We start from the raw sequence: 7,044 nt of genomic DNA, 5'->3' as shown, positions 1-7,044 counted from the left end.
AAACTATTGAGTGTTCTTTGGAAATAATGTTCAAAAGTGTTCTTGAAATGCAAGTAGTAGCAGATTTATCATTCAATAAAGTATTTATTATTTTGTGGTTTTCTGTATTTTGTATGTACATTTTGCGTTGTTTTAGAAAAAAATAATAACAACAATGACAATTATTTTATCTGCCTCATTCTCTAGCACTTTGAGTTTTGTTTATGATCGTTTTCTTCATCGTTCTTTACTCGTCTAGACGCTAACGTGCATTGTTTAAAAATGCCTATAAGCTTTAGTTAATTAAGCAGCAGAAATTAAACCGCTGTTGGATCATTTGTTTTAAGTTAAAAAAAAGCATACACGTGGTTATGTTCTGCACGGCATTTGCAACTCAATAATCGTATTACCGGCCTTTAGCGATTCCTGTTAACATCAACTACACGTTGATATTACATACGAACATTAAATTCAATTTAGCCGACTCATTTTACATTGGTGCATGGTATTTATAATAAAGCCTAGAGTGCGATGTTTGATAGGCCAGATTGATGTAACCAGTAATTAACTACCGCGGACATACATCTTTAACAACAGCGGACTGAAGCTTGCCTAAAACACACATTAAGGCAAAATGGAGTTTTCCCTTATTTTTAGTGCTGTGCTGCTTATTTGTATGGAAAATGACAGGTACCTCTAGGTAGGATATCTCAAATTTCTGTACTTTGGGCAAAGACACATCCTAAGATACCATTGCTTCAGATTTGGGGAATGTCGTCTCCATGTCCTTTTTAAAGGCAGTGGACGCTATTGGTACTTACTCAAAATAATTATGATCTTTAAACCTTTCTTGACTACGAGTAATGGAGAGAGGAACATGATAGTATAAAACCGTCATTGTGAGAAACGGCTCCCTTCGAAGTAATGTAGTATTCGAGAAAGAAGTAATTTTCCACGAATTTGATTTCGAGACCTCGGATTTAGAATTTGAGGACTCGAAATCAAGCATCTGAAAGCACACAACTTCGTGTGACAAGGGTGTTGTTTTCTTTCATTATTATCTCGCAACAGTTCGACGACCGATGAGGTCAAATTTTCACAGGTTTGTTATTTCATGCATGCGTTGAGAAACATCAATTGAGAAGATAGTCTTTGACAATTACCAATAGTGTCCAGTGTCTTAGCAGAGCAAGTCGGTTAATCGTTTTCTTGGGAATTATTGCATATCTTGTAAACCATTTACTTCTACTGTTGCTTGTAATTGACCGCGTTATGTGATATTAGTCGAGATGTAGTTGAGTATAGTCGAGCATGTCGGGCTTGCGCCGAGTACATAAACAACAAACAATTGAAAACGATCAGCAGTTAAAACATCAAGTCGCGAAAAACCATCGGTTCTATTCAGAACCACTACAACTCCACAGTGTCCTTGCTACCCTCACTAGGTGATTTGAGGCATTGAAGGGTGAGCTATACTATAGTTTGCAAGTCAAAAAACGGTAACCGGTTATACCAGCCACGAGTATAGTTTAACACTATGTTTGATCAAGTTAGAGCTAAAACTATACCTTGTTTGTGATTATTCTCCAAGTTGTACCACTAGTTTAAGCTAACGACGTGTTGTCAAGTTAAGACTTAAATCATTCCCTGCTTGTGATAACAAAAATCTAATAAATCTATAGTTTTGGACAAGTTGATTCACAACGTTTAGCCAAATATTTAGCTACCCTTGTTCAAGACCAGTTTATTGCTACGTTTCGTTGGGCTACCGTGTTAATTTGTGCTCCTGTTATTACAGAAAATACATCAACCCGCTATAAATATATTCCTTTATTGCTATTATTCAAGCTATTCTAAGAAATATTCCTTTTGAAGTCACTCATTTTATTGTACCTTTGGTTGAATTACTTTTCCTCGCAACACTGGTTGCATTAATCAGACACAAAAGAACTATTACTATGGTTTATTTATTACAACGTTGACACAATAGCGCGAGGGGTAGGGGTCGTTGGGTTATAGAGCATTCGGTGATGCCTGATGGTGGCCTTAGTGAAGTAGGTCATACCATACCGTATAGTAGGGTATCCACCATGCCGGAAGATCCACTCTACGGGTTTGATTACATCTAGAGAAGCTAGGCATATTACTGTTTTGATAAGATGAATGATGGAACAGAGCTTCCTAAATACAGACTAGAAGAGCTGAAACAACTATTAGGCCATATTCGGTAAAAACAAAAACAAATCAAACCCCGCATGTGATGTGCATCTGAAATTTAGGGTTCCAGAATAGTGCTATAAAATAAGTGTTACCGCAACATAATGTGCGTCCAAATTACCACGTGGCCAAAGAAAACTAGCCCCTCCCTATTTCAACTGAATAAACTGATAAGGAAAAGGGCTTGTTTGAAAACAAAACTAGTTGAACTAATTAGTGAATGAGAACAACTAAAGTGGGAGACATCTATGGACAAGATAAAACGTTAACTTTTCTTCTTAGATGTTCAGACTATGTGGGCTAAATGGTTTGTATATGTGCTTTATCCGCAATTTGTCCATACCCTACTATAGATCAAAGTGATTGTGTCATTATCTTGTTTGAGTAAACTTTTTAACACATCATCGTTGTTTTCAATTAACACATTTAAACCAGTTAAAATGTCGTCAAGTTTTGGTGCATGGTCGTGTCAAGCGTTTACCTTTACGTTATTAAGCGTGGATATTTCAGCTAGGCAAGTTTGTACTAAACAACACGTTCATACCCGTGGGTGATGACATGGAACAATTAAAATGTAACAAACAACCTAGCTCAACCTTTATGACAACTAATTAGTTGTTTAACCTTCCGTGCAGCCGCGGGGAAAAAAACAAGTTTATGCTGGATCCACTGGGCACGCCATAGAAAGCAGATTGTACAACAGGTAATTACTGTGTTCGGGGTGCAACATGGCGGGTCTGGACACTGGAACTACAAATTGAAGCATTCTGAATACATGCACATCCAATTAAATCCTTGCGGTACCCACTGCTAAAGACTGGTTAGGTTTGTGTGTACATAGTATGAGTTTTAATTCTCATTATATCGAGTTCATATAGACTAATCTGCCATCTCACACTATTTTGTCAACCCCCCCCCCCCAAAAAAAAAAAAAAAAAAAAAAAAAAAACCTACAGTATTTGAAGGGAAACAAAATTCTGCGGAAATGATCCATACTAATTGTAGTCATTGAACAAAGTAAAAAGCTGATCCTTTCGCTCACACCAATCATCAACTCCAATCCAAGGGTTGACAATTAAGGCCTTGAGACATTGTATAACGGGGTTCACCATACAAAAGTTCCACGCGATGTTCCGTACTGGAAATAAGACGCAATATCCACCCCCCCCCCCCCCCTCTTAAAAACTTGAAACCAATAAGAGAAGTTCACCGGAGCTACCCCTTCCATCTAAGTGTCTTCCTTCGTTTATTCCAGTCTCTGTGTGTTATCTCTAAGTCATTGTCACCCCTCCTCGTAGGTTGAAATTTTGTATCTTGACGTAGCTTAAGGCTATGTAATAATACTTCACGAACTGTCCAAACAAACTCAATCACAGTCCTTCAGGCCTGTAGACATGATGTAAGGCAAGATGGATGGAATTAAGATGGATGGGTGAAATGGCTCCCCAACAGCACTCACTGCGTGGTATACTCATCACATCCTATTCAAAGATGATCCACCTGAACCACCCCCGCACCCCGCCCCTCCTCTAAACACCAACTTCATGTCTGCACCCACTGCGTGGTATACTCATCACATCCTATTCAAAGATGATCCACCTACACCACCCCCGCACCCCGCCCCTCCTCTAAACACAAACTTCATGTCTGCACCCACTGCATGGTATACTCATCACATCCTATTCAAAGATGATCCACCTGAACCACCCCCGCACCCCGCCCCTCCTCTAAACACCAACTTCATGTCTGCACCCACTGCGTGGTATACTCATCACATCCTATTCAAAGATGATCCACCTACACCACCCCCGCACCCCGCCCCTCCTCTAAACACCAACTTCATGTCTGCACCCACTGTGTGGTATACTCATCACATCCTATTCAAAGATTATCCACCTACACCACCCCCGCACCCCGCCCCTCCTCTAAACACCAACTTCATGTCTGCACCCACTGCGTGGTATACTCATCACATCCTATTCAAAGATGATCCACCTACACCACCCCCGCACCCCGCCCCTCCTCTAAACACCAACTTCATGTCTCTAGCAATCACTTCTTGGAATTCAAGATAATGTGAAGCCATTGAATTAAGATAAAGCTTGGTTTCATCAAATGGTTTATAAATTTATTTTGACTGATTGATTCCTTAATTCGCTGTTGAACTTTAATTTGGTTTATGTTTGTGTTTCAATTGGCTTTACGTTGTTCCGGTGCTTATTTTGTCTCTGCCCTTTGTTGCAACAACATTGCATTTACATTAAGTTTATTTTTGTTAAGCGTTGGTTTTGTTTTGATGCTTTCATTTTCATGTTTGTTTTGTTTATTACTTTCCGTTTGTCTGTTTGAAAATAACTTTGACGTACGTTTCTGGTGTTTGTTTTATTATTATTTTGTAATTTGTTTGTTCTGTTTCATTTGCCGTGGTGTTTATGTATGCCCGACTTTTGATTAAATTTGTCTCTCTGTTCATTTTGGTTTCGTTTCGACATTTTGTTTTTTGTTTTGATGTGACCATCTGGTGATTTGTTACATCACAAAGTGCTGAAGGCATTTTCCACTTGCAAATTTTACACACAAACCAGTAGCATTGAGCTGAATTATAATGTCCACACATTGGAAATTAAATAAGTAAAGCAATAGTAGCCTATAATAATATGTTATTAGACTAAGGAGGAGGAGTTAACAATGTGGTCTAATTACATCTAGAATGCTTATAAAGAGGTTGTAATTAAATTGTACGTTGAGTTGCAGCTGGCAATGGTCTTTCTGAGTAACACCCATATTTTAAAGAGCACTGTTTATGTCTTACAATATCTTGCCTTGGTTTCTTGCTTGTTGGAAAGTCCATTTACAGTTTCAAAAATGAAAATACAACCAATGCAGTAAAAACAAAATTGACTCCTTTCTCGAGCTTACTCCATTCATACTCCCATTCACCATTTTTCCTGAAACGTCTGTGTTCATATGGATTCTTCAATGCATTGTATGAGCATTCAAGTAAACAACATCTGCATAATAGCAGCTCTCATGGAAATCAGAAAAATGGGTCAATTCTGACGGCAGCGTCTTGATGAATCTGGTTCATGGCTTTGTCTCTTCTAGACTCGACTCGTGCAAATTTCTTCTTACTGGACTTTCAGAAAACGAACTTTATAAGATTCATGAACCAATACGCAGTCACTCATGGCTTGCGGTTCATTCTCACATCCTTAGGATACTTCTCAAATATTATGCGAATTGGAATTGGTTTCATTACTTGAAAGATCTGCTCACTGCCTGCAAATAACCTCCATTCTGTAATTAACATATACATCTTTGTTATTCTGCGGTTACCACATGGTGAACGTTTCGGTTTGCTAGACCTCATCGGAACACTTTCCCTTTAACAAGCTATGTACCAAGCTTCAATACTCTTCTTATACATGTTCAAGTCGTCATCGTTGTCTCTTCGTTCTTCAGTGCGCTCATTTATTCTCTTGGAGGTGCTAGACCCAATTCAAATTCACTTGTTATTAATCCGCTTCCTGATTAAAAAATATCTCCTTTGTCGGTAATTGGCAACGTATATCGTACCTTAAATTAATTATAATGATATGCAACTTACGGGTGATTGTGTTGTGGAGTTATCGCAAGATATTCAATGGCCTTGCCTCAAGTTGTTTTATGAAAGCCTTAGGAACACCATGCTCTGATTGTTTTGAAAAATCTGGTTGTGTACGGCAAAGCAAATGGTTAATTAAAAAATGCCACTGGTTGAGACCCGAAGACCGTATAGATTTAACTAGACGTGACCTCCAGTCGCTCTCAGTGGCTTCCTGCGTCAAGCATCCCAGTGTATCACAAGCGAGTCCCTGTGCAATTGATATGGGATTTAGAATGAAACACAATACTGGAATAAAAAGTTGAGGCATACAGCATGGTAGATGACATCGACTCAACCTTTCTTTAGTCTGAAAATATCGAAGTATTTCTGGGCCGGCTTACCGTTTCGAATGAATCGTCCTTCTCGATTTCCTATAATTAAATTTTTTGGTTAGAAAGCGATTGAGTTCACGTTTACATCAGTCAGGTATTTTCTTTGTGTGTTTGGAATCAATGCCTTCTGGTGCGTTATGTTTAGAAACTCGTCTCGTACAATAATGCTCACAGCTGTTATAATGCTCACAGCATTGAGTCCCAGATAAAGCTAAGCGTTGCGCATTGTAATGACTATTTGTCAGTATACTTGTTGCGAATACTTTGACATATAAACCAGAGTAGTTTTAGTTTGGGTTAAAAAGTTCGTATTATAGTCGGAGATGGTAAAATTCTGAACGTATAGGATGGGATGGTACTGTCTTCATATAGACAAACATTTTTACTTCAGGTCTTTCTGTGAGATGCTATGTTCATGCTTGGAATTCTTTTCTGTTTCTGTTTTCTTTACGTTGTTTTGTTTGTGATATCTTGGGATTTTGTGTGGGTTTTTTTTTTGCTTGATGACATTGCCTGATTTTGCAGGTGGTTTTCCATTTCCTTGACTGACAACAATTTTTCAATTCTGTTCGTACAAAATGTCGATCAATAGGCAAATATTATTTCACTCCGCTCCATGCCACATTTGTTTTGTCCCAAACACGGTACTGTCGACAATTTTACACTCTTACAGAGGTTTACAACTCATATTCACGTGCTACGTCGATTAGTTTATTATATAAAACTATGTGATGTTCTGTTCATCGTCACATTCATCAGTCATAAGTAGCTCTGTTTTCGTCTTACATGGGATGTCGATCACTCAAGTGCATGTTAAATATATTGATATGAACGGTTTACTATCTGGCAGTCACAACCACTTTAATGTAT

The sequence above is a fragment of the Asterias amurensis genome, chromosome 13, assembly GCF_032118995.1.
Source record: "Asterias amurensis chromosome 13, ASM3211899v1".
Taxonomy (NCBI): domain Eukaryota; kingdom Metazoa; phylum Echinodermata; class Asteroidea; order Forcipulatida; family Asteriidae; genus Asterias; species Asterias amurensis.
This window is presented reverse-complemented; position numbering follows the sequence as displayed.